The 19647-nt window shown below is 40.5% G+C and overlaps 1 protein-coding gene across 6 annotated transcripts in view; it reads left to right on the top strand.

Moving 5' to 3' along the window:
- FNDC3B (fibronectin type III domain containing 3B) overlaps positions 1–19647 on the top strand; it is a 434559-nt gene that overhangs the window by 91303 nt on the left and 323609 nt on the right. The window lies entirely within an intron of this gene.

Here is a 19647-nt window from a genome sequence, read left to right as displayed (position 1 = left end):
AAGATAGGACCTGGGAGTGTTTTTTTAACGTGAGGTGTTGGGTGAGGGAAGGCTGAGTTCTGATCGGTGCCTTTGCTTTTCGTGAGAGAAGTATTGTTCCTGGAAATGAAAAGCATGGAGGCAGAAAATCTATTTCTTTAAAAAAAAAAAAAAAAGGTAGGGACTGGATTTTTGCACTGCGGACTAGCTGTTGATTTGGCAGCCTTGGTAACTGAAATCCTGTCTGTGTGGCTGCACAGAATCTCGAATGCTTGGTTTCAAATCTGAAGTCACAAACAGCATTCTAAAACAAAAGAATGGATTTAGAATAATAGAGGGTGGAGAAAGAGAAAAGACTGACAAATAGGCCAGTTATTATTTTTTTAAACACGAATGAGGAGGTTGTTTAAAACCTGAATCAAGAAAACAACTATGGAAGAACCTCAACAGAAAAATAAGGTTTATCTTATCAAAAGTTTGTACTTCACTCTGAAGGCTAGTTGATAATGACCTTCAGTTACCTGAAAGAATTATTGGAAAGGGTGGGGTGGGGGGCGGCATTACCCAGTTTCAGTAATTGTCTTGCACCTGAGGCTTTGGAATATGCTTGGTTTTCTCATGGATTGACTGTTGAAGTTGAGTGTGGTTCAGCTGTGACCTTCTCCTGAGACTTCTTGCCCTTTTTAGGTTGAAGACATCCTTTTGAATCTTAGAATTTTTAGCAATAGCTTGAAGGGATGGGAACTACCCATGTGATGTTTCATCTTGGCATAAAGCCAGAAGGCTCTGCTCTCACCTGTAATTTAAAGGTGGTTTGCTGATAAACCATCATGGGCTCAGATTTGATATGTTCTTAGTAGAAAGCTTCGAGGGCCCCAAAGAAAGTCTAGACTAGGAATCTCCTGCTGATTGTGTTTATTAAGGACATCCCATGATTACGTGTAAAATGTGTGTGTCTATTTGAGTCTCTGAATCTGGTGGTTAGGTTTTTTGAAGGGCTAACTCATTTTCCTTACAGTAACTTTCTTAGGAATTAGAATCAGTTTAGAACCTCAGCTACTTAAACTGTTTCCCCAGTATTCGGAAATAGTTAATTAACACTTTTTTGAAAATTGATTGACCATCAGGATGTCATGTTAGTCTAAGGTTTGAGTTCAAAAATTGATATATATGTAAAAACTGATATATAAAGGTTGGAAGTTGGGATTTATTAGTTCTTTTTCCAGAGATTCATCTGTTGTGTCGTTTTCTATCCCTGTACTCCTTTCAGGACTGATTCAAAGACACTGGTTGTTACTAGTGGTTGTTCGTTAGTATTGCAAAATGGGAAGAATCGGATTACCTTCTGGATTCTTCCATTTAATGGCCACAGAAATTTGCTTCTGTCTTACTTTACTTCTCCAATCATCTCTGCTTTCTCCATTGATCTGAAATGTAACCCTGGTTTCTGTGGTGTATCTTTCGTTTCATTGTCTCTCTGATCTTTGTTCTCTTTGTTTTTTTTGTACATGGCACAAAATTGGACCCGAGTCTAGAATTTTGAGTTTTATGCTGATATTGTGCTTCTCCGTATTTGTGTTTTGTATGTCAAGTGATGATTTTGAGTCTTACATTTTATAGGTTAAAATCTTAGGATCTTATTTCATACATATATTTCAAAGCAGGGCATTGACTTGATATAAAAGTTACTTTCTTCTTAAATCCATAATATACTGAATCCATTTTTTGGAAGGTTTTCTTTGTTTGTTTGTTTGTTTGTTTGTTTTAAGAGCAGTTTTAGATACACAGCTAAATTGAGAGGAAGGTATAGAGACTTCTCATATATATACCCCTTTCCCTCCATGCATACATAGCCTTCCCATTATCACTATCCCCCATCAGAGTGGTGCATTTGTTATAATTGATGGACACTACATTGGCACATCATGATCACCCAAAGTCTGAATGTATTGCTGAACGCGGAAAGTAAAATTTTCAGCAGTGTTGTAACTTACAAGATTGAACGGCTGGGGGTAAGGTTAGCAATTCCCATTTGCCGTTAGTCTTGCATTTTGTCAGTTATTCCTCAGAGCAGTTAGGTTAACACGTTAAGTTTTTGGGTTTAAGAAACGTGCTTCAAAGTGTAAGGTAGTTAATGCTTACCTAATTGGCTAGGAAGAGCTTTTATTTCTTCTTAGGAAAATAATTTCCTCTTGTTTCACATTATCCAGCACGTTGGTTGAGTGAAATTAATTGTTAACTTGAAACGCATTTATTTTCTATGGTTGTGAGTATTCCCAGAGTACATTTGACACTTTGATAATACTTAATTGTGGATTAGGTTCCTGGTTCCATGTGATACGTTGACATTCAAGTCAGAGGAGGCTTTACATTTACAAAAGTTCAATGGCAAGAAACTCATCATTAACTAGGATGGCAGGAAATAAGGAAATAGTGTTTTGGCATTTGAGGTATGTATGGGAATTCTTTTCTGTACCAGCCTTGTGAACCAATAAAGAAGTCTGACCAATGTGAACCAATAAAGAAGTCTGACCAATATAGATTTTTCTTTTATAAACATCTCCCCCATGCCCAAAGTCAGCTTTATTACTTACTGTCTGCTGTGGTCACTTACTTTCTATGGATAAATAGTATTCCTTGTTATTTGCAAGACTGATGTAACAGCACAGCTGTCATTTGCTTGGCATTTCTGCTTCTGGTGAAATGCTATTTGTGCAGATTTATCTGATCCAGATGTGTGACCAGCAAGTTACATTTCTAATTATAAGGATAGCCAAATTCCATTATAAGCACATCATGGGATTATAGGGCCAGGAGGTATCTTGAGAGGACATCTAGTTCATTCTCCAGCTTTTCTGCAGGACCACACTTCATAAAACCACTCCAGCACTGAACAAAGCAGTAAAGAATGTTCCACTCATGTATAGGCTGCATGTAGAATCATCAGATTCTGGAAATCATCAAAACTGGAAAAAGAGATGTGTCCCTCTGGCCCAGCCCTCCTACTTCACGGGTAAACAGATTGAGGCCCTGAGAAGTTGGACTTACTCTGGATTTTTAATGTTTGTTTATTTTTGAGAGAAAGAGAGAGAGAGAGAGAGAGAGAGAGAGAGAGAGAGAGAGAGAGAGATTGCTCATGAGCAGGAGAGGGGCAGAGAGAGAGAGAGGAGGAGACAGAGGATCCAAAGTAGCCTCTGCGCTGACAGCAGACACCCCGATGTGGGGCTCGAACCCATGAACTGTGAGATCATGACCTAAGCTGAAGTCAGATGCTTAACCGACTGAGCCACCCAGGCGCCCCTGGATATTTAGAACTCTGCCTAGAACTTGCTCCCCTGTCTTCTGAAGCAGTCTGTGCTGATAGGGTGGGAGACTTGATTGTAATGCCAGGTACAGATTCAGACGCAGCTCTCTAGTTACTTAATTTAGACGAGGTAAGGATTAATGATAGCTGGATTCGATTGGAATTTATTAACTATTTCTGAAACCTAATGTGGGAGGCACTCTATTAGTAATATGTGTATGTTTGTGGACGTTAGTTCGAAAGTACAATATGAATCAGGCATGCATTTAGGATAAGATGGTTTGTAAGTGTTGTCTATAAGCTTACTAAGAATGACCTCTCTGAGTAAATAAATGTGGGCTTCTTTAACTTGATTTGGCATTGTTGAGCCTGGCGTTTGATTTACCTTAAGCTAATAGTTCTTCTGTTGCCGTTTGTCCTATGCTGGCAGAAGACGAGGGACTTCGTGCCACAGACAGGGGCGTACCAAACAGCCCAGACATCGGCATGCTTGTGTCAGTTCCTCCTGGCTCCCCAGACCCGCAGAGGTGATCCGGGGCGTCCAGATGGAGCTGCACACACGTGGAACACTAGACTTGGGGCAAACCACTGCTGTTGTAGCGTGCAGTAGGTGAACTTGGTCTTTATCCAGAGGAGAGACCTCATCACATCTGTCAAAGTTGTTCACTGCAGACAGAACTCTGAGAAACAGCCTGGGTACAGCACAAGCAGGGCCTTGCATTTTTACTTACCTGGCAGGACTTGTATGAGCACCAGAGACTGATGGAGTGTGTCTCACAACAACATTGCCCTGTCATTTCTGTCCGTTTCTGGGTTGCACGAAAGAGACAATCACACGTAATGCATACTAGCAACTTCACAGAGAGTAGAAGACATTACATAGCTGTTAGCAAGCAAAATCATGGTAAGAGAAGGTAAGGTCGGTGCTGGATAATCAGGAGAATGAAAATGGGAGGAAAATATGAGCAACTTCATTCTATTTCTTCTGTAAATTGACATCTTACTACGGTACTTCAGAATGTGGTCAGATCTTAGAAGGGAAAGGAAATGTTAACGGTTTTAGTGGCTATTTGTTGCATCTGAAGGATAGAATCTAATAAGCTCCTGGGACATTTAAGAGGTATTCTGAATACCTGGAAAGATTTAATAGGCAGTGTTATGACTCTTTCACTAAAATAGAACATGTTCACTTTTCTCAGATAGTAGCTAAAGATCGTCTTAACAATAGTGGGCGTTAGGTAGGCTAGGCTAGGATCTTTATTTTAGGGATAGGGAATTGAAGCATACAAAAATTATTTGCCTAGTTACATGTTAGCCATGTTAGACTTTGTAACGGCTTAGAAAACATTTTGGCCCCAACAAAAATCTTTGTAGGACATGAAGTTAATACGCTTTAAATTTTTTAAATGTTTATTTAGTTTTGAGAGAGACAGAAAAGATAGACAAAGCGCGAGCAGAGGAGGTGCAGAGAGAGAGGGGGACACAGACTATCAGCACAGAGCCTGATGCGGGGCTCGAACTCACAGGCTGCAAGATCATGACCTGAGCTGAAGTCTGATCATTAACCAACTGAGCCACCCAAGTGCCCTAATATGTAGTACTCTTGATTCTACTTGCCCTGCTGTGTGTGTGTGTGTGTGTGTGTGTGTGTGTGTGTGTGTGTGTGTTTAATTATCACTTTCTTACACACTACATAACTAACTTATTATGTTCATTGTTTGTTTCCTTTTAGTAGAATGTAAACTCCAGGAGGACAGGTTTTTTGTTTTTTTTCCCCCTCCACCTGTGCATTGGTGAATTTCCAATGTCTGCAACAGCATCTCACTCACAGTAGGTGCTCAGTAAATTTGGTGATTAAATGAAACAACGTGTGGTAGTTAGATGGTGCTATAAATTGATGAGACTCATTTCTTAGATCATGTTTTCAGCTTTGGACAAGTGATGGGACCTCTCTGGGTAGTTTTGGTTGCTCCATCTGGTTTGATGGGATTGAATTTGTAAACTGGGCTGAAGGATATGGCCTGCAGATTTTGTTTTCTGACCTTACACAGTGTTGTTTGTTCTTGAATTTGGAAGCAACACTTAAAAATTAAGGGATTTCACCTAAAATGAAATTTCTGAGCGTTCTTGGACATTTGGCAGTGTGGGCCTGCATCCCTGCATGGTAGTGAGGCCTGAGCTGAGCTCCCTCTTTAAAGGGGCATTTATTCCCCAGCTTGTAGCCGTCCCCATGTAGCAGGATTCTTGCACAGAGAGGCATGATACTGAGCCTTATCTTTCCAGGAAGCAACTTTATTTGTGCCGGCAGGGCTCAGTTGGGTTTCTCACCAAAGAACTGAGCCCCCAACGCCATGTGGTGTAGTTTTTTATATATTTTCTACTTCTTTGTCTCCCATACATAGTAACACACAGACATGCAGTCTGATTAAGTAGTCTCCTGTCACAAGGTCCTGAGGGATGTTGTCACGTATGAATGCATATAGCCTTAAGGTTTTGTTCTGTTTTTTCCTTAGGGAGGGGACCCTACCACACCCATAGATAACGAAGCTGTCTGTTGCTTTTTACCATTATGTACATACTTTTAGCTTTTCAATTTTTTAAAATATTTTTTTAAGTTTATTTTGAGAGAGAGAGAGAGAGAGAGAGAGAGAGAGAATGAGCGGGGAGGGGCGGAGAGAGAGGGGGACAGAGGATCTGAAGTGGGCTCCGTGTTGTCAGCACAGAACCCAATGCTGGGCTCCAGCTCATGAACCGCGAGATCATGACCTGAGCCGAAGTCAGCCGCCTGAGCCACCCAGGCGCCTCAACTTTTCAATTTTTAAATGTAAAGACCTATTTCTCTCTAGCCATGTTTTACAAAAGAGGGAAAAAAGCAAACTGGACCACTTTAGTCATTGACGTTACGTCCTTGGCTTTTGTAGTCATTTGAACATCGAACAGCGCAGCCCCTTGATGTAATGTTTGTCTAACATCTCTCTCTTTTAGGTCTAGCCTTTTTATGATTGTAGCTGTGATTGCTGATAGTATGCAAGGGGGAAGAGATAGCTGCTCTGACTTAGAGGAATGAACTTCAGTGCTTTGACTGTGAAGTGGCCGCATGGAATGTGGGTCTGGGGAAAAAAATGCTTCCTTTGTTGAACTGTTTGTTAATGCGTAATTGGTTCAGATGTTGAAAGTGCATGGCCACGTTGTTTTGTGCTCAGGTACTGCGTTAGAAGGGCCCTAAAGGTGTACGTTCTCCATTTGTACATTTCCTGTTTACTAGAGAGACTATTTTCTATTTGTAGTGGTGGCCTGGAATGCAAAAGGTTGAGAAAAAAGTTTACTGTTTGGGAAAAGCGATACTTCTTCCAGGGGAAGTGAATGTTGTAGGTTTCTTTTTGCATTGGGGACTAGGAAAATTGAGCCTTGGATCTCTTTGATAGAAAGAACAAATGGCATACTATCCCTAGGGGAAATTCGAATAACTAGACAATTTCAAACCATGTTTAATGTGGAAATGCGACTTATATTTTGATATTACGTGGAGGAAGAAGATTGTGCAGTCAGTCCTTTAGACTTGTGAATGGCTTGTTTGATTATGGAGTTAACCAGTGGATCCAATTTTCTTTGACTCTTTACCAAAAATTTGGGCTAAGTCCTTAGGTGAAAAAAGATAGAGATATCACATAATTTCATTAGGAGAGTTGAAAATAATTAGATAGCTACAGCAGTATTACCCAAAGAATATTATCTGATGAACCCTAGCTCTTGAGACAAGTTTGTGTTCAAAAAAGTTTGACCCTGGAGCGATTCTCAGTGTATATTAGTTCGGTGAAGTCTAGTATTAAAGAACCTCTAGCTATTCAATCTAGAGTTTTCAGGTTTGGTTATGGTAGAATTTTGTTTTCACATAAGATATATTAGTACAAAGCAGCTTATTTGTTCCATTTTATATACTTTGGAAGTTCCCACCTGGATGGATTTAGGAAAAAATAGATACATGTAGTTCGTTTCCGCTTCCTTACAGGTGTATCTGTTTCCTTCACTTTTCCTTGGGTTTGCAATTACTTTTCCTCCAGGCTACTCCCAGGGATATTTTGCAGTGACTTGGTTAAAACTGTAGACTCCAGATGGAATGTAGAGGATACTTTTGAGTCTTCCTGTTTGTTTAGAAAACAAATCTCTGTATTGACTCCCCCTCCACCTTTTTTTTTTTTTTTTTTTTTTTAAGGTAGTGTGCTTCTAGTTAAGACCTATAATTTACTATGCCTGTATTGTAAACTACCATTCTTAGGCATGGTCATCTTTTCCTTGTGTGTGTCGTTTGGAGATTTCCTGTTATTAATGTAGGTAATACTTGTTTTCTCTGAGAGCCTCAGTAGTTGACTGGTTTGGGACTTTGCAGATAGAAGCTGATGGAGGTCAGGGATGGGAGGAGAAGGCGGGAGGATAATTAACCGCTGGAATTTGATAAACGAGAGTTGGTGTATATATGTGTGGGTGTGGTAAAGAGCTTCTAACTCTGTTGTTTCATATATATATATATATATATATATTGTGTATATTGTATATATTGTGTATATGTATTATTGAGAGATGGTGCAAGTGAGCTTGGGCAGGGGGAGAGAGAGAAAGAGAGAGAGAGAGAATCCCATGAGGGACAGAGTGGGGGGAGAGAGAAAAGTGGCGCTCTGCTCACCAGAGGGGCTCGTGCTCACCCAACGTGGGGCTCAGACTCACAGACCTTGAGATCATGACCTGAGCCAAAGTCAGATGCTTAACCAACTGAGCCACCCAGTCGCTCAAATTTCCTTTATAAACTTAGGTAGAAGATATGTTCAGAAATATGAAGTGATTGGAGAGACCAGAGACCTTACCCTTCCCATTAATCACTGGTGTGACCTCTCAAAAATAAGAGATGGATTAGATAATCTTGAAAGTGCTGCTGTTTTAAAAACAAACTTAAAAATTCATTGCAAATTTTAAATGCTGAGATTGATTGCATTTTTGAAATTAGTGTAGGTTGTAACATGCTAGAGGGGTAATCAAACCCTCGTGGTAGAAAAGCTCATGCCGACGTAAAAAATATGATTTGGGAGTCTTTGGTATTTGCCAGGGGCTACAAGAATTAAGTGATTCTGTATTTGTGACCTTCTTATACCTTGTGAAAAAGCTGAAGGAGAATTTGAAGTTCTAGGCAGACCGTATTCAGGGATGTTCAGGCCATCGCTCACTACATACAGCAAGAAATGATAGTCTAGTATATACCACTTTGCCTTCAGATCTCGAAGTTTTTACCATTCATCAAACAACCATTCAGTTTCAAAGTAATGAGAAGCTTAGTACCAGAGAAGTGCTTGCCTCATCTTGTTCTAGAAAAAGCTGGCAGCTTAAAAATGCTTATCATTCAAGGTGTGACCTGAGTGAGTGCTGTACGGCTATTGTAATTTTTCGTTAAAGAGATGTGGCTAAGCAAGTACTTTCCAGGGAAAATTCCTTCTAACTAGACCTTTATTTAGGATTTATCCCACATTGCTGAAACTGCTGTATTGGGATCCCGGAATCAGAATTAGAAGGGAATTTGAGATCAGCTAGTCCAGCCACATGATGTTGCAGGTGTATGTAAGCTCTGAGAAACCTAAGTCACACAGCTGGTGGATAGAAGAGAACTTGAATTAAACTCCAGATATTGAATTGCCACTGAGATCCTCTTTGCTCATATCATGTAGAGTTTAGGCAGTGTGTCTGGCGTGAGAATTTCTTATGAAATATTAAAATAATTTTTTTCTAATGTTTGTTTGTTTTTGAGAGAGAGGGACAGAGCTCGAGCGGAGAAGAGGCAGAGAGAGAGGGAAACACAGAATCGAAGCAGACCCCAGGCTCTGAGCCGTCAGCACAGAGCCCGATGCAGGGCTCAAACTCACAAACCGCGACATCATGACCTGAGCTGAAGTCAGACGCTTAACAGACTGAACCACCCAGGCGCCCCTCTTATGAAATGTTTTAAAAAATTGGAATATAATCTACATATAGCAAGTTAGAGATCTGCATCTTCAGAGGTATATTTTGAAGTGTAACTGATCGTGTAAAAACCCTTTTTAAAAACTTTACAAAAGATAGCTGTCATGGAAGAGAGTATGACCTCATCATTTGCGTTGACAGCATTCTCTTAGGATATGAGTGATGTTTGTACAGAAGGTATTAAAAAATAGTATTTTTACTCACTTATCCAGCAGTTAGGCTTTTAAGATATATATATATATCTATATATAGATATATATATGTATATATATATATCTATATATACACACACACATACACACATATACATATATATCTATATACATCTATATCTATATCTATATATATAGGTATAGATATAGATATAGATGTATTAGATATATATAGATGTATATATATATAGATGATGGCCAAATAATATTCAGAGTTCTGGTTTAAGTGAGAGGGAAATATGCTTTATTTTTTTAAGTGGTTTTGTATTTATTTTGAGAGAGGGAGTGAGAGAGTGGGTGTGTGCATGCCCACATGCACGCATGTGGGAGTGGAGGAGGGGCTGAGAGAGAGAGGGAGGGAGAGGGAGGGAGAGAGAGAGAGAGAGAGAGAGAAAGAGAAAGAATGTGTGAGAGAATCCCAAGCAGGCTGTACACTGTCAGCATGGAGGCTGACCTGGGGCTTGATCGCAGGACCTGTGAAATCGTGACCTGAGCAGAAATCGAGAGTCGGGTGCTTAAGCGACAGAACCACCCAGGTGCCCCTGGAAATAAGCTTTCTTAGGGACTGAATAGGCGTTGGGAGAGAAGTGATTTGTCTTGGTGTTGCATTTCATGGAGTTAGGATTGAATAAATAGTATTTTCAATGTGCTGTGAGTTACTTTTATTTTTTAAATTTGTCTTTTTTTTTTTTTTTTAAAGATTTTTATTGTTAAGTATTATCGCTACACCCAGTGGGATGTCGAACTCACACCCTGAGATCAAGAAGTCACGTGCTGTACCTACTGAGCCAGCCAGGCGCTCCTAATGCTGTGAGTTTTTTAAACTCACAGTAAGTAATTTCCATTGGAAATTAGTAAAGTAAAAATCAGTTCTGAACAAATGATTTCTTTTACTAATTTTTATTTCCGAATTAAGTATATGAATCCAGAATATACAAACATGTCTTTTATTTAAAAAAAAAGAAAATTTTTTTTTTTAACATTTATTTATTTTTGAGACAGAGAGAGAGAGAGAGAGCATGAACAGGGGAGGGTCAGAGAAAGAGGGAGATGCAGGCTCTGAAACAGGCTCCAGGCTCTGAGCTATCAGCACAGAGCCCATCGCAGGGCTCGAACCCACAGACCGTGAGATCATGACCTGAGCTGAAGTCGGACGCTTAACCGACTGAGCCACCCAGGAGCCTCCAAAGACGTCTTTTAAACTGTATGTTACAGGAGGATAATCTAGAACTAGGGGCAAGCTGTTTTACCACAGAGTTGTCTCAAACCCTGGAAAAAAGACGGTAAGGATTTATCAGGGGTAAGGAAATTTTCTTAGTGTTGGAGACAGAGTGCAATGTGGTGCAGCTGTCGGCAGAGGTTTGGAGGCCCTCCAGGGGACCGTCAGTCCTGAGTCGTCGGTTGATCGAAGGTCAGGGGTAGCTGGCGACCCATACCACACACGAGGTGAATGTCAGGTTTACAAAGCCCTCAGCAGTGTGATTTCAGGTCATAATTTCAATCATAGCAATATCTTGATACCTTTGACAGAAGGATCTTGGAACATTAAAAAAAAAAAGGGGGATTCCAATGAGGCTGTCGTGTAAAGATCAAGGACAGGGAGGTTTGAAAATCTCACTCTTTATTACTGAAATCTTAGCTCAGTTACATAGTTTTAGCCAAATGTGCAAAGCTGGATGCACAGGATACCCAGGAAATGTTTGGACAGCCGAGGGGATGGACGGCCAGATCCGTCAACTCGTTTTTTTTTTATGACTTCAATCACACACGATTTCCACATATATCATTCATTTGTTGTAGTGCTCGGGGTGTGATAACTGTCAGCTGTGATTAATGAAATGAGTTGAGTGGGTGTACTTAATCCTAAGTCTTTTTTGTTGTTGTTGTTTTTATAGTTATAAAACTTTTTCTTTATTGAAGTATAATTACGTATAGTGTTACACAGTTCCAGGGATACAACATAATGATTCGACAGTTCTATACATTACTCCATGCTTATCATGATAAGTATGGTCATCATCTGTCACCAAATGTTTTTATAATCTTATTGACTATATTACCTGTGCTGTCTTTTCATCTCTGTGACTTACTTACTTTGTAACTGGAAGTCTGTATCCCTTAATCCCCTTTGTCTATTTCCCCATCCTCTCACCCACTAATCTGAAGTCTTAATTATTAGAAGTTGCTTAACAGTTTTTTAAACATTTTTATTTTAGCGAGAGAGTGTGTGTGCAAGTGGAGGGGGAGAGAGCGAGAGAGAGAGAGAGAGAGAGAGAGAGAGAGAGAGAGAGAGAGAGAGAGAATCTCAAGCAGACTCTACATTAAGCATGGAGCCCGACATGGGGCTTGATCCCACAACCCTGGGATCATGACCTGAGCCAAAACCAAGAGTCCGTTGCTCAACCGACTGAGCCAGCCAGGCACCCCTGCTGAACAGTTTTTAAAATTAGTCACTATTGAGTTATCAGATACTAATATTGTCGGCAATGTTGAATGAATTAGAGGCAGAGACCAGAGACTTTCTGGATCCTTCTAACCCAGCACCAAATATGCCTCTCTTTTGCCACCACAGTTCTTGATTGAGGAGAACGCCCAAGTGGGAGGGTCCGTGGTGCTTTTTCTAACCAATGGGTGGCAAATATGTGACATGGCTCTCCTCCCTCAATTTCGTAGCCTTGGCAACCCTCTCTCATTATCACGGAACTGGTGCAGTGAATCTTTCTGAATACTGTACTGAATTAATTGGAGTGGGCATGTGAAAAAAAAAATCTAGGGCTCTCACCAAACAGCATATGGTATGAAGCTGGAGAAGGATTTGTGCATAGGGACACCAACATAGTTCTTGGTAGAATCAGAATAACCCAGGTGTCCTGATTCTCCAGTGTAGTATTTGTTATCACTTTGCTTTCTCATGTAGCAGGATAGGCTTCGGAATATGAGTTGATACTGTTACTTAGGGTCCAGCACAGAAAACAAACTAAATCATTCTTTACCTAGTTTGGTCTAGGTACTGAAGAGAATGCGGTGAATTTAATTTTTCACCCCAGTAATCTCTTCATCGTCTGTGAAGAGTTTGAAAAATAACTTAGCAAAATGAGGCTGGGATTGGGGAACCGGGGAGAGGGAGTAGAATATAATAAAACACTTCTGAAGTACTTGGGAAATTTTTTTTAAGTAGCAGTTGCTAGAGGTACTCGTGTGTCTTATCTGTTAAGTAGAGCAGGTAGGAGTCCCACTTGGCAGTGCTTTTGGAAGTTTCAGCTGCATTTGAATTTGCTCTTACAGATGTTTCTTTTTATACATTTAGATGGGCCTTCCCTTTCCTCAATTAATTTGAATTACCAAGGTTTTATTCTATGTAATGTTAAAATGTAAAAAGACAGCACAATCTGAAGAAGTGGATATTTTCTCTTAATTGCAAGCATCTGAAAAAATATCGGAAATTACAGAAGTCAGATATTTTGTAGATTTAGACATGGGCATTGTAATCTCAAGTACTCTGTAATATCCTAGTATTTGAGAGAGAGAGAGAGAGAAAGAGAGAGTGAGAGTTTGTGTGTGTGTATGTGTATGTGTACACGTACAGCCCCCTGTATTTCTGTTTTGGAGCATCTTGGATTTTAGCTTTACAAAGTTAACTTTATCACTGTAGTTGCTGGAAGTAAAAAAGGGCATACTTGTACCTATAAAATGTGATCCGAAAGTTATTAGCTTCTTCAAAAAGTTGGCTTTTATTAGTAGGATGCCTTCTGACACACATTTTCATGTGGCATTTGTATTTATTCATCTCGACAAGAGTAGTCACTGAAGAACAATTTTCAAAATTGTGTTGCTTCCAGTAATATTACCCGAGTGCTCTGGCATTTTTCTGACCTAGCGCTGTGTGGGTGGGTGGGGGACTGTAATGAATGGCTGTAGCCTGCCGCAGAGAATACGATTGCAGATGGACCACAAGATGGGCCAGTTATCTTTGTTCATTTCATGCCATGGAATGTACCTCTAACCTTAGATGTACCGCTGTCCGTCAGATGCTGTCATAAAGCCATCATTACTGGCAGAAAAATCAAAACACATCACAGGTGTTTTTGCCACGAGTTGGTAGTGTTGGAAAAGAAGGGCAGCAAACATCGTATGTCAAACAGAAGCAGTGTGGAAATTACAGGTCTCCCCACACCAAAGATTTGTGTGGATACCTCAGCAAACCTAGAAGTCTGTGAATAGACTGGAGCTCCAGGAGTGACTTCTTAGGCATCAAGGAATTTGTCAAATACCTGAGCCCTTACCATATGCCAGACCCTATAGCAGTATCTTGAGGACCTTTAAACACGTACACATTCTCCAGCCTTTTCAAACAAATTCCTCAAGTAATTTAACTTCTCCATACACTAAATTAAGTAGGGGAAGAAGTTGCACAAGACACATTATTTGGAGGTAACAGGCGAACTGAATGGAAGAAAGTCTGCTTGTCGAGACTTTCTCTGGAGTCTCTCCTCCGAGAAGCTCAAGCTGTCAGATAGGGAAGGAAGTCTAGTAGTCGATCACCCTCGTTTCACACTTGAGGGTATGAATGTCCAGAGGGTTCTTAGTAGAGGTCATCATGAATGGGAGCAATCCTAAGGTAGTTTTAAGCAGCAGGTAAGGCCTGGGCAGAACAGATTGATGTCCCAGGAGGAGAGTACCAAGAGCAAAGGTTGAGTGGGCGCACGCTCCCCAGAGAGTCACTGATTAGGAGGGGTGGTTGTGTAGGCCGAGTAGGAAATACATTCACGGAGGGTGGGTGACTAAAGTAGATGTATCGGGCCTGAGAAATGGTTTTGAGGAACAGAATATGATACGAAGTCTGTTTATATACAGCGTTGGGAAAGGGCTAGAGGGGTGTTAACTTGAGCGCATTTTATGACTTTTCTGGGGTACTTAGCAAACATGTGCGTCCTCCTCCCTCCTGCCGAGGGAAGATATCTAGGCCCCTCCCTCCAGAGATTCTGCTTCAGCAGCTCCGTGGTGGAAGGGAGAGATCTGTATTTTTAAAGTTTTATTGAGATACAATTCACATGCCATACCGTTTACTCATTTAAGACGTAAAATTCAATCTTTGTAGAACATATTCATAGAATTATACAACCATCACGACACTCAAATTCCAGAACATCTTTGTACCAGTCAGCTGTCCCTTCCGACTCCACCCCCACACCCAGCCAGCCACCAGTCTACTTTCTGTCTCTAAAAGTTCACCTCTTCTGGACATTTCATGCCAAGGAAACCATACAGTATGTGGCCTTTTGTGACTGGCTTTTTTCAGCTAGCATACATAAATCTATTTTTTTAACCCACAGACATGGGTGTTTTGGGACTAGCAGAGAATTGCAATCTGGGTCAAGCAAGCTAACTGGTGAAACTATAGGCAAGCTCCTTAGCACACTCTGTTTTAAGGTTGATGTTGTAGCATGTATCAGTACGTCATTCCTTTTTACTGCCGAAGAATATTCCGTCATGTGGCTGTACTTCATCTTATTAATTTATCCTGAGGTTGACAGATGTTTGGGTAGTTTCTCCTCGGTTGGCATTTATGAATACGGCTCTGAACATTTGTGCGGAAGCTGCATTTCTCAGCAGGCGCCCCACTTACTTCCGTCGAAGGGTTCCTGCGTCATCCTTGGAGAAACACTCGCCTGAGTGGTTAGGGCTGTGGGTCAGCTCCTCCCACAGCGTGAAATCCGTCGTTCTGCATCCCTTAGCGGTGTTACTCTGGCCTCTGCTCCAAGAATCACTGGTTTTGGGCGAGCAGTGACTTAGCGGAAGTGATGTTCCGGAAGTGAATTTCATGATCTGCGCGTGCGGGGTAGAACGGATGGAGGGGGGCGGTGCATAGAGGGACGGTGGGCAGAGTAAGCCGGTTTCAGGTATTTCCAGGACCTGGAAGTGATTTGCTTTAGTTCCTAAAGGAGGGTGCTGCCGCGTGTGGTGGTGATGATGGAAAGGAAGGGTCAGGGATAACATCCTTCGTCAAAGGAAGAATTCCTTTTATTGTGGTGATTTTAAAATGTTCAACAGTTTATGCTTTTCACTGACTCAGACACAGGTCTGGCTAATCCTGACCTTATCTATTCCTGTCATCCTGTTATTCCGAAGAAACGTATTTTTACTGACTGTTTGGGAGAGGAAATCCTGGGATAACTAACTGAAGGATATAGTATAATAAAGAAATTCTGAGTTACGATATTTTCAAGCCTCTGGTCTGTTAGAGATGTTTAGATAATTGTACAAGTCTGAGTCAGAACTGAACTTTTCAAGGTTCCTTTTTAGACTTAGGATTCTCTGATCTATCTTGGAACTGAAAATCGCTTCTAGGAGGTTCACAGTCCTCACCATCACTGCTGGTCTGCCCAGCTGTGCCTCAAGTGAAGGGGAAACCACACCTGTGAGCTAGTGCACAGCTTTAGAATATGGGGCCGGCACAACCAGTGGCCCATGTCAGGAAGTCATAGAGGTGTGTTTTATGTAATAGAATTGTCATTGACCAGGTATCCATTATCCGTTTCTCATTTTTCCATGAGATTCTTTGACAAATATTATGAGATCACCTCTAAGATGCTCTGTGGTCCATATACTTCCTCCCCCCGACCCTCGTGACAAAAGCATCATAACAAGTATCAGAACATGTAGATAAAAGCTTCCTCCTCCTCCTTCTCCTTTCCTCACTATAATCATTGTGAACACTTTACGGTATATTCTTCTATTTTTTTTTTTTCCCGTGTGAAAAATAAACTAGTCCTAGTTTTGCACAAATAAGACCATGGCTTAGACCTTTTATTTAACATGTGATTCCTTTACATCATTTCCCTATAAACAGTGGATTGTGAACATATTCCTTTATTAACAGATTCATTTCTACAGCACTTAAAATTAGTTTTCTGTTGTACGGATGAGATAGTTTCCAACTTTTCACTATTGTGTCCTGTGATGATACATGTGCTCAGACTTTATATTAAGATATTTTAAGTCACATCAGAGTCTTTGTCACTTCGATTCCCTGGTAATAATTTTCCTGGCATCAGTACGCCTAGATGCTCGGGGATAAGTGTTTTGGGGCAACCAGAACACTTGATTCCTGGCATATATATTCTGCTGGGAGGGTAGGTTTGGTTTATAGTTATGAGAAATGTGTTATGAATAGTTAACATAAAACATCCTATAGCTCTTAGGAGGTAGAGAATAAAACTTTACTTTTTAGAAACCTGTATATATATAAACATGGAACAAAGAATTGAATTTACAGTGATATGTGGGGACCATTTACTTGATAATTCTGTTTAAATACTTGTACACAATCTAAGAGTATTCTGTCGCTATGCTCTGATACCTTCTAGAAAGCAGTTAATGCCTCTGGCTGCACACTGGGTTAGGTGCACGTTGGGCATGTGGGTTAAATATGTTTTCCCTCCCCTATCTTTCTGCCAAAGTCAAGGACCCTAGAAGAGGATTTTACTGCCTTCTCTGAAAATGTGATTTTTAGGAACCAGTCCTTACTTATCTTTTAAAGTTGACAACGTTATTGTTATGATCATGAAGTATCAAATAAAGAATAGATTGGTCTGCACTGTGTAAATTGTAGCCCTCCAACTTTATAGATTTCATACGGATAGAAAAAAACTGAAGTGAAGCACATCACCTCTTAACAGTGGATGTTTCTTGGTGATAGGATTCTGAATAATTGAAACTTTGTTCCTGCTTTTCTGTATTTCCAGATTCCTAGAGTGAACATGTGTTGCATGTTATAATATATGGGGATGAGGGAATAAAAATATGGGACAAATATTTTTAGAAGGTTTCACATGAGGGAGGGTGCGGTGGAGAGAGCCCACGAAGATAGGAGTGGGTGGGTACTTTTCCACTGACAAGGAGGCCTGCCAAGCCTGAGGGAACTCTCTGACTCCACCCTGTACTTTTCAGAGCCAGAGTTTTTGAAGTCCTTTGTGCTAGTTAAGGACTAGCATAGTTAGCACAGCTAAGTAAGTATGTAACAGATTTCTATTATTAGTTTATCTTTGCTGAGTCTCGTTTGATTGACAGAGAGTCCTCCACCCAGAAAGTTTGATTTATTTTGGCAGTTGGAAGAGGATTTTTTGGAGTGCTTGTTATCTAAAAAAAGTAAGGCTGGGGAACCTGCCTTTCCCCTACTCCCTTTAAAACAAAACAAAACAAAAACACAGAAAACTGTTTGGGTTGGTCCTGGTGAGCGGGCCTAATCTAGGGATTACTTAGCAAGCATGACCCGAGGGCTGGTTCTATAAATGTTACCAAATCTATTCCTTAACCGTGTGCAGGTTCTTCCAGCGCCTCGGCCCACAGTTCCGGTTGATTGGTGGAAACCAGTTTTGTGAGACTTGGGTAAGCCCATACCCCTTAGGTCTACACTTTATGTCGGACAGTGATTTGAAAGCATTTTGAGTTACAAACATTTAAACAATCACGCGGAGCAAAACGAAGGGGATTACATCAAGTTTCTAAAAGCTAACTTTTATCATTATAAAAACTACAGTTGCTCATTGTAGGCTACTTGAAGAGCTATAGTAAGTACGAAGGAAAAATATAGTTGACTCGTCATTTCGTTATCTGTAGGTTAAACGTTGTCTACATCTTGACTATTTCATTTCAGTTTTTTTACATAAATAGATGTACCTTTGGATTAAACATTGTGAGCATTTCCTCCTGGTATTTCTGGTTTACTTCTTCTGTCTTGCAAAAGTGACTGCCTGTGGCTAGTAAGTCGTGTTATTTATGGTTGGCATGGGTGCAGATACCTTTTATTTTTACCGTGGCTGCCTTAAGTATTACACTTCTAATAAATCCATGTATGTGTTAATTGTGATAGTCTTTGTTGCTGTGCCCAAATTGATAGATTATTAGAGCTGGCAAGGACCTTGATGATGGAGGTCAGTACTTTAATTAGAGAAATGAGGAAAACTATCCAGGAGGGTTGCCCTTTGCCCAATATCATTAAATTATTTAATGGTCTAAAAATATTACTGTAGGAAACAGCTGTTACCTCTCTTTTGCAGGTTGAGAAACTGGGGTATTGAGAATTTAATGAACACATTTTTTCAAACAACCAGGTTGTGTTTTTTACATGCTTGGGAGGAGAAAGAATTACCAGTAGTTCAGTAGTTTAGCATTGAATTGACAAAACCTGTTTATTAACTGCATTTTTCAACCACCAGTTGATGGATTTGATGGCATATATAAGCAGCTGCCCATATTTCCTCCCATATTTGTGCAGAAGTCATTATTGATACGATGTTGACAATGCCTGCTTTTCTATTAGGAGTTAAAATAATAATTTTTTTCCTTTGCAGTTAAACAAAATGGTCAATATTTAAGGAATCATAATTTTCAGTAGAGATAATAAAGTGATTTTTGAAGCTTTGATATTTTAAAGTCCATATTCCATATTGACACTTTTCATTTGGCTTTGAAAAGCAATAGACACTTGGAGTGTTTTACAGTTTGAGAAAAAAAATGTTATGGCTCTGTGTGTGTGTGTGTGTGTGTGTGTGTGTGTGTGTGTGTGTGTGTGTGTGTGGGTTTTAATTTTTTGAACAGAGTGATGTCCTGAAAGATAAGCTAGAAAAATGAAACGGAATTGTTCACCGTTTCAATTTCACCTTGGGAAGAACCGGGGCGGTGGTTGTGGGCAACACTAGCTTTGTTGACCCTGAAGTCTAGGCAGTTAGGGCCTGTGAACGTGGCATTTGCAGGGTTTCACTGGACCTGCAGCCTTGGAAAAGCTCTCTGGAACAACCAGAGGTGCTGTTAGCAAGGCCCGCTTCCTGTGTGAGTACCTATTGTGGAGCCCTGCGCTGAATGGGAGGTTTGTGAGAAGTGGTTTCCCACCAGCACACAATGCTGCCCCTGGGCCATGTAAATACACATTCCACTCAGGGTCAGCCGAACAGGGACTGGCCAGGACGCCCTTGCAGAGAGAAAGATATTTTGGAGTTCCATTTATTTATAGTGGCCGGTGGAAAATTAATAGGCTTATTAAATCTATTTTTAAAAATAAAAGGGAAGTCTCTTATCTAGTATTGTTTGTTGCATGCAAATCAGTTAGCCGTGCTGTATTTTAATTTTACTAATTTGTTGCTCTAGGAG

The sequence above is a fragment of the Panthera tigris genome, chromosome C2 (assembly GCF_018350195.1).
Source record: "Panthera tigris isolate Pti1 chromosome C2, P.tigris_Pti1_mat1.1, whole genome shotgun sequence".
Taxonomy (NCBI): Eukaryota; Metazoa; Chordata; class Mammalia; order Carnivora; family Felidae; genus Panthera; species Panthera tigris.
This window is presented reverse-complemented; position numbering and strand designations above follow the sequence as displayed.